We start from the raw sequence: 13388 nt of genomic DNA, 5'->3' as shown, positions 1-13388 counted from the left end.
CCATTCCCAGAAATTACTCCAGCCCTGTCAGACACAGATGATCCGCAGCTTCTCTGCCATTATACTTTGTTTTGTTTGGACTCCTTGAATCTCAGTCATCTCATGAACCATTTTACTCAATTAATGACATTCATTAGTATGGACTGACATTCTATGGAGACAGAAATCAGTAGCTAAACCATCAGCATGTCTTTAAGAAGGCTGAGACTGAACCAGGCTGAGGATGGAGATGATTCAGGTGATGCTCTATGACACTTCTGTCTTGACCTATAACAAAGTTTAATGTTCTCCACAAATGAAAGCATCAAAGGTGTGAATTCAGACTACTGACATAATTCAAGAGGCAAAAAGATGTCCCTCTGAGTTATGTAAATAATGAAGCAAATGTAATACAGCCAAATGCAACTGCTTAATGGAAAGTAAGTACATACTCCTGCATCTCTTCCTTTTTCTTCTGAATGGCCCCAAAATGCTCTAGAGATACCATTAAAAACCAAAAGAAACTGAAGAATTTTATAAATCTGAGTCTTTGCTTCTCTAATTCATGAGCAATCAAATGAAGCCCAGGAAAATCCAGCTCTCAGTGAATCAAACGCTAAGATTCAAATCAGGTGTCATGGTTTCTGTACTGTATTCCAGTCCTGGCATTTCAGCATGACACCAGAGCCAAACCCAGACAATTCACTGCCCAGAAAACAGACATTCATGTCGCAAAAACTGCACTTCTGATCTAACTTGTTCATCTGGCCAGGCTTGTGCACATGGTGCTAACATTCAGTGTCAGCCAGGCACAGGTTCCTCTACGCTCATGTTCTGATTCTAACAGAAAAAGCTTTGAGAATGCAGGATCTCAAAGTGTTGACATCAAGTGGGTTTTAGCAGAAATTAAAATGGGGATTGCAGAACTGGCAGACAGCAGCAGCAGAAGTCACCTCTCCCAGTGTCAACAGGAGTCCCACTCTCTTCCCTAGAACCCAGATTCACTGGAGTGCCTGAGACAAAACTAACTCCATGCTAAAGTCTGTTTTTATAAACTGTTAGAAATACCCTATGGAAATATTTTTCTTAGAAGGCTTTTTCTTTTTCTCTTTTTTTTTTGTTTTGTTTGCTTTTTAGTATTAATTAGTGCTGTATAATGCACCAGGGACCCACAGCTATTGGCAATCACAGCTGAGGGGACACAGTCACTCTGCTGCTCTCACAAAAGCTCTGCAGTTCTCAAAACACAAAACCTTACTACATGAACCTGTCGGTTTTTACAAGTCTCTTCTTTCACTACTGTATATCTAAAACAATATTTAGAGATGAGTTTACCACCATCCATCAGAAATGGTAAAAGCAGAGGCTGAAAAAAGCACAAACTCCCCCAGTCAAATTAAAAAAAAAAATTGCTATGTTGCTCTTTTTCTTTCTAGCAAAATCTCCAGCAAACACAACAGTAAATTTGCAAACCCAGTGAGACTGATCAGAAATTACATCTTCTCAGATGCTGGCAAGAGCTCATCAACAACATGCAACAATATCTCTACTATGGGAAGAAGGAAATCTAGGACAACTTTCTACAGCCACTGTTCAAATATAAGCCTTAAATTTCTGAATAGGGCAAGAACACTGAAAAACCGAAAGCACTGATCTGGCAAACATAATGACAGGTCTTTTGTGCTCTCATTCTACAACAGTGCCCTTTATAATTTGTGCATAACTCATTCACAGAAACCTAGGAGTAAAATCACCATATGGTGAGAGGGAGGAGAATTGAAAATGGTTTATTTCTTGGTGTTTTAATCCCCTTTTGTGAAAACAATGTGTTTCTATAATGCTAAATAACAAAGTATGTGTCCGCAGAAACAGGCTCCTATTTCAATACTGAAAACAGAAAACTCAAGTCTTCCTGCTCTACTAAAATTCTTTGTAAATTATTCTCAAAGAGCTAATGAGATTTCTCATTCCAGTTGTATTCCAACACCATCAAGACTTACTCCTTCCAGCTCAGAACCTGTAACACTCTTTCATTTTAGCGACTCTTAGAAATTAGAGGATGCCAATATTTTATCTGGCAGTCAAGAAAGCCTTTGAAGTTTGATGTCTACAATGTCAAAAGACAAGTAACGACAGAACTTGATTTGTGCAGATGAGAAACTATTTAAAAATCAGCATGGAAATTTCAGCAACACTCAGTCAGGATCTGGGCTCTCTGAATGTGTTCCAGCAAATGCTTCCACTTCTAACCAGAATGTGCCTGTACACAAGGGTGTGAGTTAGAGATAGTGACCTTAAATACACACAAGGGGAGCTTAACATCCACTCTCTGCATGCTTAAAAAGAACAAGGAGAAAAGCACAGCATTCTTTTCAGATTTTGCTGTGCATTTCTGGACACCCTTTCTGAACACTCGCCCCTCAAATTCGAGTTTGCTGTGCTTGGCAGTCTCTTTTGTGTCTTTTGCAACACTGCACACACACAAATTGCCTGTGGTTTCATGCTTTGCTTCCCATTTAAAACTAACACTTAAACAGTAGCTTTATTTTTGTCAAATAAAAGGTTTTTTTTTTCCTCTGAATTCTGACATCTATTTCTCCTTTTCAACCTGAGGGAAAAAATATTTTTTACAAGCGACAAAAACCATTCTTAGGAGTAGTATCTTCTCTTTACTGTTTTGATTCACTAACTTTCATTCATGTTATTCCTCAGCTTTTTGTGCTGTCACAAAAGCAACGACAGCAGGTAGCATAATGTTAATTTTTGGACTGTAAGCTCTTACAACACATATATGAAACTACAAAGAAAAAAGCTTAAGATAAGGAACACATAACCAAAAAAAAGACCATGTAACATAACCAAATACATAACAATACATAATCAAAAAGAACCACTTTTTCCCAATTCGAAGTCAGATAATTTCTGTATATGGCTGCAATCCATCTCCTCCTGCAGGCAAGATGAGTTTTATCATTATCCACTGAACATCAGACAAAGCCTGGACAACAGATGACACCTATATGGTTGACACTCTGGCTGGGGACAAGAGACCCTCCGTGTCTGGGGTGTTAACAGCAGCTGACTGTGTTTCTTCAGCTTTTGACTTTCTCAGCAAGCTCAGGTGCCAGGGAACCACAGAAAGCTCCCAGAGAGGAGAGAGCTGTCACAGCCCAGCCTCACAACTCTGGCCACCGCTCAGCTCTGCAGGCAAGTCCCCCGCCGGGGAGAAATCCCATACTTTTCACACACCCACCAACTCTCCACATTCCAGCAGTATCGGCTCCTTGGCCAACAAAGCAGCCAAGAGTGGAGGGAGAGCTGTATTTACTACTCTGTATCAGCGCCGTGATGCGCGACTCTTGGAGCCGTTTGTCCACAGTGACGTGCTCTGCCTTCCCCCCAAGATTATGAAACCACTTTCAACCCCATGGCTTCCTCCCTCACACGGCCTTCCAGAGCTGGACTCCGCCACAAGCACTCCCTAATTGCTTCAGCAGAAGCTCGAAGACGTCAGCAACTGGACTTTCTGCTCCTTATTCCCTGAGAAAGCAGAGAAAAATCTGCAGAGAGCAAGCGTTCGGCTGCAGGTTTGGTGTTAAAAGTCTGCTTTTGGCCAGCCGTGCAGGGAAGATGAAGGCTGGCCCCGCGCGCTCCAAGCCGTGCTCCCTGACCGGGGCTCAGCAAGGGCGACTCCAGCCAGCACACTGAGAGTGCTCCTGTCATCTCACCGACATCTGCAGCTCAACTCGTCCCAGGGAGGGAGGCAGACCTTCCAAGAATCAAAACGGAAAAATCAGAACTGTTTTAATTGCACGACGAGGGAGAGGAGCTCATCAGCTCCTAAGTGGACCAGCATGTTACTGCCCTTCTAGCAACTTTGCCCCAGCTTCCAGAAATCTGTTCTGATGATTTTAACAGGCTGCTTTGACCTTTAAGGCTCTTGAAGGTTTCTACGTTTTATGCACCTTCCTTTAGGCTGTGCCTTAGGCCTGGTAATGTATCACTGTCTACCTGAAGATTTTCTTGTTTAGCCCATTTTGAAATATCGCATACTCAGAATCTGCCCTCTGTCATCAAAGAGTGTCTTTTATTTTTGGCCGAAGGAAACCAAGTATGTCAAACTTAAAAAAAAATAAAATAAAATAAAAAACAAACCCATTTGCCACCACAGAGAACTAGCTGCTTCACTTCACTTTCTATAAAGTAGCGAAAAAGGCACAGCCCCAGACTTGAAGAATCTGTCAAACTAGAATCATCTCACACATAAGATGCCTTATCACAAAGTAGCACACAACAGCTGAGCTTATTTTCTCAAACTGCCTAAATTAACTTGGCAAAAGCAAGGACAGCACCACTTACAACGTGGTATGGTACAAGCTTACACTACGTGCCAGTTTTACAAAGCAACCATTCAGCCTGGAACTTCCACATCCTTGCAGGCACAACCAAGCTCAAGATTCTCAAATAACATTGTCTCCTTACCAGCAAAGAGAACCTTTTCCTAATAAATCACTGAGGCTCCTGGGATGCTGTCACAGCACAGCCAGGGTAGTAAAGTGCAGATACCACCACTATCCTGGACATGGGGCAACCAGCTCACACACACACCCTGCCCACCACTAATGCCAATATTCCTGCAGGCCACTTATGTCAGCAAGCAGAACCCCTTGTTTTGACCAATTTTAAGTTGAAACAATATTAATAGCTCATTTAGCTCAATCAGTCCATAAATTGTACTGGGGCCAGCTTTTGAGGAAGCACAGGCAACACCCTGGAATCACAGAAGATGCACATCCCAAGCGCCAGCATGCCCATCAATACTGACCGTGGGTGCTTCACACAGCAAGAGTTTGCAGGATGTATCACTGTGAATTACATCAAATGGACCAATTCAGGAGGAACATGTCCCCTAGGCCAGGGGACAGCATTCACACTCCTGCTCTTGATATGGAAGCTCTTGTTATGAAGACAGCACTGGGGCTTTGCAAAGTGACAGCCGGTTATCAATGAACAGAAGGAAGGCAACGTCATTCAGCCTCAAAATCTCATTGCCTATCCCACTTAATTTCTTTATTCTAAAATCTTGGAGCACAGCAAATAGAAAGCTTTGCTTTCTATTTGCTTCTGTATAAAAAAAGCCTGGTAAAAAACACTGTCTAGCACAACCATGCTCGGCATGGACTGACACGAGCAAAATCAGAATGAAGGCCAAAGGAAAAATTGGGTCAGGAGCGTTGAGGCACCTCTGACCTCACAGGCTGTCCCCAGTGAGCAAGGGATGGGATGTGTAGTAGTGGGAGTCTGTATTGTTGATACTCCAGCTCTGTAGATAAACAGAAACATCTGATTCTGGAAGCAGATAAGCAAACATCTTTCATCAGGGCTAAAACAGGTATTTCAGAGCAATGTGCAACTGCCACTGATCCCTATCAGAAAGCTACCTTTTGATTTCAATTTCAGAGAAAAGATCAGCTTACACATTGCAAAATGGTAAAAACCACCCTCCACTTAGACAAGCAAAGCCTTGGCTAACCACTTGTGGGATTATTTACCTACGTCACAGATCTGTATGTCAGCAAAGCCACTATTTCACCAATCAATTTCAGAAAAAAAGGCCAAAAATGAAACGCAACACGGCTGCTCTCTGTTTCCCTCCTATCCTACTGCCAGCCCTAGAGAAAATGAGAGGTGTCACAGGCCATCAAAGGAAATACAAAACCCCACAGAAGACACAAACCTAACTTACATGCAATAGCAACCTCCAGAACTACAAATTATAACAAAATCTGAATGGCTTAGAAGGAAATTACATACAACATCCATTCACTTAGGATAAGAAATGCAAGACAAATCTTCTAGAAAAAGATGGATTTGCAGTTACACAGCATGTAGAGCAAGGGCAGGCAAGAAGTCAGCAATGGTGGACACTTCTACAAAAGGTAAGGATACTTAGCCCACTGAGACTCAAAAACCCTTGCTTCCCCTTGGGGTACACTCACTGTCAGGCTGTGTATTTGCTTTGGTTCTCTGTGTCACAGGTTTCCCATCTCCTTATATGAAGGAATTTTCTTTGCAAGGCACTTGGAGATCCACAGATGAAAGGCACAGTAGCAGAACTAGGTCAGACAATGCTGATGTACACAATTAACTCTGCAACTTACATGGCTGGAAAGTGTAATTAAAACTCTACATCACTTTTCTCAAAGGTTCAAAATAAGACAGGGTGGTTTTGATTCCAAAATGTAAGACATACATTTGCACTTTGGTTTATATAGCTGCGTAACAGCTTTCTAAAGTAAATGCTGCATTTCAGAAGAAAGCAGAGGACAAATACAGGGATTAGCTAGAAGCCACGTCATTTCCTATGATATATCTATTACTTTACCAAAACCTTAAAAAAAAAAAACCCACCACACACCAACATGAACTTCCTGTACTCTGACCACTGAATGAGCAAGCACAGTTACACTTCAAGAGATCCTCTGAGTAGCTGTACTATTGCACAAGCCACTGCACACAGCACCCAAAACCTAAATCCCAAGCTGTTGGTTTCTTCCAGTGCTACCTTGCTGTACATCTAAAAATATGGTTGCACGTATTTAGAACAGGCCAAATGCTTTCTCTTGAAAGATATACACCATCTATTGGCTTTACAGTGGTGTGTAGTGTAATGCAACACACACATTTTCTTCTCTTCTCTCCTTACAGAACCAAATCCCACAGGTTTCCCTGATTTCAATTACTAGTAGACACAGCACAAAAACCACCATCACAGTTGGCAGCAGCCGGCACCTTTTCAAAGGGCATCTGTGGAGAAACCCAGAAATGACTGGCACGGGATCTCTTAGAGGTGGTCTCGCCACAGGGGCAGAGCACTGCAAGGAAACCTTTTTTCCAGCCCTCTGCCCTCGCTGCACGCCGATGACCTCACTGGCAAGGCTGCCTGCGGAGCACCTCCGCCAGCCGTAATTCCAGCCGGAGGAACATACCAGCCACTCATAACCAAAATTATCAGGCTCCATCTCCAACACAGCAGCCAACACTGCCTTTGAAGTGGAAACTGAAGCCCAGGGCTTTCTGACTGTGTGATGAGGGTGCGGATAAACAGAGGCAGCCTTGGTTTCCTGGAAGAGGGGAGAGGAATGAGGGAAGCAATGCATAGCTGGGGAGGTCTGATGTTTGATTCAGCTTAGCTGAGGTCTCCCCTTCTTGCATACCTTTGCACACAAGGAGCTGGTGTGTTTACGGAGGGCTCTGGTTGCTCCTTGGAGGTACGACAGGGACTGGCAGCTCCTGTTCAGGAAGTGGCCAAGAAATGTGGCCACTCACAGAGGCAAATGTTCCTTCACCCACGCTTCTGCAGAAGAGATGGTCTCCCCATCTGTTCCTCCCCCCACAGCTCCCCAGATTCCAGAAGGACAGGACACAACAAATGGAGCACAAACTGATGTTACTCTCTTTTTGTAAAGCTGGTCGTAGCACTTGAGGCATAGTACAAACTGTGTTTCTAGAGAACAATTTAGAACACAGAGAAGGTAAGTAAATCTCAGTGAATCCTCTCAGAAATTATTAATTCCAGTAGGTTGGATTTACTGGGTGAAATACACACATCAAACTGTGAAGCAACGCCCACAACCAGAGCTCTTTTATCATGTCTCTTACACACAGAAAACATAGATAAGGGACATTTTACAGACTGGCAATGTGATGAAAATGTAGGAAAAGAACACAACTAAGTGTATCATGTTTTCTTCTACCCAAAGGGTTAATGCTAGTCTGGATGACCTCCAATTGCATCAAGGCGATAAACTCAAAATGAAAAGGCAAAGTCTCTGTTGGAGCCCTAAATGTTAAGGGTTTTTTTTTGTCTCCTCTATCTCAAATATGTCAGCTGTTACTGGAATTTATTGGTTAAATGGCCGTAGAGAACATTTAAGTAAGAAGCAGCAACATAACCACAAGGGAATTTATTTTATGATTTGCAATGAGGTGCAAATCCTGCCAACCACTTTAAACAATCAAATCAAACCTAATTTCCCCTCCCTGGAAGGACAAAGAGTATATAAATCTAGAAGAAACTGAAAAGGGCTGTTTTGCTTCTGATCCACATAAACATTCCTGGTAGCAACTCTAATGGGTTATAGTATCATCCCCACTATTTTTTCAGGAAAACTAAGGCATGACACAAATCATCTCTTCTTACAGAGCAAATCATTAAGAAGGTGAAAGACGTGGCTTGCCTACAGGTCCCCAAGGTGCTGCAAGAGCTCTTCCCAAAATGTTTTGTCCCCAAGAGCCCAGATGTCCAGTGCCATTTGGGACACAACAGGATAAAGTGGCCTTTGCAGAAGGCTCAGGTCCTGTGTATGCCCTTGATATCTCTAAGTTTATAAATGGTCCCTCACTCTTAGCTACTGAATCACATCCTTTGTAACGAATGTTCCACAAAAAGCTTTGCAACTAAGACTGCAAACCACTCTTTTTTGCTCCCCAATTCAAAGAATATTAAACTGAAATGAAAGTGACAGAACAAGGTTTTTCCCAAAGGGCTGGCACTGGGGAAATGAAAAACAACCTGTTTGAGAAGCAGTCATATACACCAGCTCCAAATGCCATCGCTGAAATTCTCCTTTTGTGTGTTTGGCATCTGTCAGAGAATAAAATGGGGAAAATAAAAAAGCTCAGTCTTTAAAGGATAGTGCACTCTCCCAAGACTGCTTACAGCCTGCCTCTTGTTAAAATGCTTATTTGAATTTATATATTTAGATGGGTTGTAAATGCAAAGGCTCCCTTCCTCATGCCAATCTTTCATGGAGACCGCTGGTTACATCTGCTAGTATTTATATGAGAAAGAACAACAAAAATTTTGCAGCTCTTGCAAACAAGAGTAACCCACACATTATCATGTGTGCAACTGTGGTGCACTTCCACATTCCTCGTGGAGGAGATGAAAGGGCACCAGGCTGCCAAAAGCACCACACAAGACCAGCTACTCTGAGCAGCTCCAACATCAAGAAGTCTCCGCTGTCCTGGCAGCTTCCCTGAGTGCTGGAGCCTGTGGTGCAGCCCACTGTGGCTTGGTCCCAGGAGCCAGCAGGCAATAAAAGTGGTACTCTGCTTCACACACAGCCAAACCAGGGCTCTCTCTCACGGTCTTCCTCTTGACTCAGGGCAAAGAGAGGGATACATTGATCTGCTGCCATTTACGCCAGCAACTGGATGGCCTGGGCAGAGGCACAGCATCAGGAGGGATATCAGGGACGGCTGCAGCAATCCTGTGGTCACCCTCTGAGTCTCAACTTCAGAAAGCTACCTGATGTCCTGAACACTGATTTTAATTCAAGGAAAAGGATGTAACAGTACAAGGCTTCTTGCATTCATGCAAACCCTCACAGCAGAGCCCTCAGGACTCCTGTCTCTGCCAGACCTTTACTGCTGTACCAAAAAGGCAAGTCTGGAAGGCAAAACTACAAACTGGGAAGCACTAGCATGTGAGCCTACAGCTGCAGTGAGGAACCAGCTGACCATCCTCACACATGTCTGAATTAGCAGGTTCAGTGATGAACACAACAAAGATGGGCGCTTCCCTTTTGTGCAATTCCGATCTACAAATATCTGTCACCAATAAGGTTATCCCAAAGAAATCATTTTATCTGTGAAAGGAGAAAAAAAAATCAGACAGCAGACACATTTTCTCCTCCAGCTGAGCCAGAAAGAAAAAGGTGAGCCCATATACAGAACTGAAAAGTAGAACTCCTGCACCAAGGCTGGTTGCTGAGGAACAGTGGAATCACTCAAAGTGGCTGTTCCAACAAAGGGGCTCCAAAGTGTGGTCACTGTATATTTACACAGTTGCTTTATCTGCTGTAGCTAACACAGCATATTTGCTTCTGTTTTTAAAAGTACAAAGTACCTGCAGCGAGGAGCACCAGAGTGAAGATAAATTAAATAAATAAATAGAAACCTAAAAAGTAGACTCACCAAGAAGGAGTCTTTCACTTCACCAATGAAAACGGGCACTGCAGCGCACCTTGAACAGAGATGGGCAGGTGAGCCCTCAAATCCCACCAATCCTCTAAGAAATGACCAATTTTTCCAGCAAAAATTCAGGCCTGAGCCATGGGTGATACGCTTTTCCATCTAGCCCTACATTTTTGGTATGCTTGTGTTATGAATCGCTGCTGTCTCAAGAGGTCAGCACCAAGATGAGAGAAATCATCTGAAGGTCAGCACTGCCAGTGAGCAAACAAAGGCAGAGAGACATGGACCAGGAGGAAGAGACATCTCAGGGTTCCTTCCCACTCCTGCACAGCTGCTGCCTCCAACAAAAATCGATTGTTGTGTGATTGGAAACGGCCAAGTGCCTGCTCTGAGGGCCAGGCAGTAAATGCACAGCGTGGGTGTTGCTTCCTGACCAACCTGTGGTAAAAGTTGTTGATTGGAGATTAGTGTTGTTGTCCTTGCTGTCAGCCTCTAGCTAAGTGTTTACTAACTCTTCTGTGCAAAAGATAAATGAGTCCAAAATCTATGTGTCAAAAATCCCAGTAGGAACAGCAAGACGTTGACAAAGAGTAATCAAATGAGGAACAAGTGTGACAGATGAGACGTTTGAGGATACCAGATTTCTAAGGCTTGCAATTAACCAAAACATCATCACAACTCCCAAATCAATTTTGGTCAGAAAACCTGAAAGAAGAAAAGGGGGATAAAAGGGAAGTAGAGAAGAATAAGGAAGCTACCTCACTGTAACAGCCAGTTAAATTGAGTACATTCAGTCTTGTAAAACAAAGACTAAAGAGTCAAAAAGAAAGCAAAATACTCATCTGTACTTAATGCACAGAGCCATGTTCCACTCAGATCTAGCAAATACTTGAGATGTGACCAAGTTTCTTGCAGTCAAACATTTTTGGGATTCCCCACCACTTCTTGGTGACTAGACATTCATGCTCATTTCAAACAACACAACCCAGCCATCTAGGATAGAGACTCCTGAAAATCCCGTCACAGCGGCTCCTCTGAAAACAACTCCTAAGTATCTTAACCCAGTGATCCAGCACTGGAGTCACCCAACCAGCCTGTGCTTTCAGTGCTTATCTTCCAGAGTATCAGTTTCCCCTCAATTAAACCAGGCCATTAAAACTTAACTGTAAAAGGAACTATTCATTAAAGTTTTGTCACATCCTTGGATGAAAATGCCCAAAACAGATGTGAAGAGTTACAAGATTTGCACTCACAACCAAACCAAAAATGAACATAAACAATTATAGAACATTTGCACGCAGCATGGGAGATCCCCCATCCTCCCATTTCCCTTCATGCTCCAGTGCTCTCTTTTCAGAGGATGGCAGCTGTTAGAAAAACAATGAGGGAATAGAGCATACGAGAATATTTACATCAAGAATATAAGATTAGACCTCAGCAAGCAATTTTCTCCCCTATTTACACAGGCCAAATACTCATGCATATATATATATATATATGCACAAATATATGTACACAAAGGATTCTGAAATAAGAAAGGATGTTCTTCACGATTTGCATCCTTGCAATCATCAAAGCACAGATTACTCTTAGTCAAATATTGTTAGAAACTACTAGATGTTCAAGTTCCACACCAAACAGTAAAATGATTATAGCCTCCACCCAACTCCTGTACTGGTAAAGCACATCATAATAAAGGCCACACAGCCCAGGTGTTTGGGAAACAGTGAGTAATTCTTCCCCAAATTTATTTCTGCTACACTTCATCCAAAGTCAATGTTCAGAACTGGATAAAAGTTAGTGGAAATGGTAAAAATATGGACATTCTTTTGAACTAGAAGCATACAACGTATTATTAACAAAACTCACCACCGGAGAGTTATGTGAAAAGAAACTGTTAAATAAATCTAATTTTGTACTGACATGTCATGACAATTTGTTGTACTTCAAAGGACTCAATTCAGTATGCCTCTAACTATCATGAAGTAATTTTTCTCCCACAGCAACTGTACTTTACCATTACATTTACTGGAAAACATGCCTACTTCTAAAACACTAACACCTTCTCTTAATGACAATGGAAGTTACAATCCCCGAATTTCCTGACAAACTTGAGCAAATTACGTCTTTGGCAACTGTAGAGAACACCATGCATTTCTGTTCATGCCCTTCCATCTTCCCTACCCCTTGCTTGGTGCTTTGCAGATTATTCACACCAGCATTTGCTGGAGTCAAACAATCCACACACCAAAACAGAGGTACCAGTAACTTGCTTGTGTATAATCTTTGTGCCAATCCAAGAACCTCCCCTAGACATGGGCACACACTGCAATGCCCAAATTCATCTCCATCTGCCCTGAAGTGGTTAATGGTGTGTGACATGGGGCGAGCAGAGCAGGAGGAGGGGACTGGACTGGGAGCAATGCAGAATTTTAAATGTAGCTGACTGAGGAGTTGAGCAGTCCCAGGACAGGAGCTTGCTGGGAGATCTATTACGCAGGTTGTGACCTTCATCAGCCTGGACTTTTATCAAAAATCATTTTATGAGCATGTCAGAATGCCACACCACATTGCAGCATTCACATCAAGTCCATTCTCTTTACCGCTCTCAACTCTCTCAAAAACTGAAACTTCAGACAGTGCTGGAAAGACTAAGAATACATCTACAGCCCAGCACACACTGGAATACAGAAAACACATTTTTTTGTTCCTATTTCCAGGAAAAGGTTCCCGGAGTTCCTAGATGACAGAATCATAGAATCATTTAAGTTGGCAAAGACCTTCAAGATCATTGAGTAAACCCATTAACCCAGCACTGTCTATGCCACCACTAAGCCATGTCATCAGGTGCCACATCAACACATCATTTAAATCCCTCCAGGAACGATGGCTCCACCATTTCCCTGGGCAGTCTCTTCCAGTGCTTGACAACTCTTCCAGTCAAATCTTTCCTAATTTCAAACCCAAACCCCCCCTAGCACAACTTGAGGTCATTTCCTTCTGTTTCTATCTCTTGTTAGCTGGGAGACTGACCACCACCTGTCCAGCTTACTGAGGGTGTACTTGATTCCCCCAACCAGATGATGGATAAAAACACTAAAGAGACCTGGCCCAAATACCAGAGAACCCTGGAGAACACCACTAGTGACCAGCCTCAAGTGGATTTAGCTTCATTCACCTGCTGTCCTGTGCTTGCTGTGTGATGGCACTGGGGATGGGCTGCTCCATGAGCTTCCCTGGCACCAAGATCAGGCTGACAGGCCTGTAGTTCCCTTAATCCCCTTTCTGGCCATTCTTGTAGATGGGTGGCACAATCAGACATGCACACTCCTGCATCAAAAAAGCCCAAAAGGTTTGTTTGTGTACCTAGATCAGGTCAAAGACACAGTAAATACTCGCTGCCCAAGCATATTTTACTGGTGCGCCTA

General features: G+C 42.9%; 1 protein-coding gene and 1 long non-coding RNA gene across 5 annotated transcripts in view; one reads left to right on the top strand and one right to left on the bottom strand.

The window, feature by feature from the left end:
- Nucleotides 1-13388, bottom strand: part of CMIP (c-Maf inducing protein) — a 130975-nt gene that overhangs the window by 75243 nt on the left and 42344 nt on the right. The gene's annotated exons all lie outside the window — the stretch shown is intronic.
- LOC137480981 (uncharacterized) lies at nt 9413-12893 on the top strand. The gene is made up of 2 exons (XR_011003229.1): nt 9413-10028; nt 12681-12893. It is a non-coding gene; the product is annotated as an uncharacterized lncRNA (long non-coding RNA).

The sequence above is a fragment of the Anomalospiza imberbis genome, chromosome 12 (genome assembly GCF_031753505.1).
Source record: "Anomalospiza imberbis isolate Cuckoo-Finch-1a 21T00152 chromosome 12, ASM3175350v1, whole genome shotgun sequence".
Lineage (NCBI taxonomy): Eukaryota > Metazoa > Chordata > Aves > Passeriformes > Viduidae > Anomalospiza > Anomalospiza imberbis.
The sequence above is the reverse complement of the archived record's forward strand: the minus strand, read 5'-3'. Positions and strand labels throughout refer to the sequence as shown.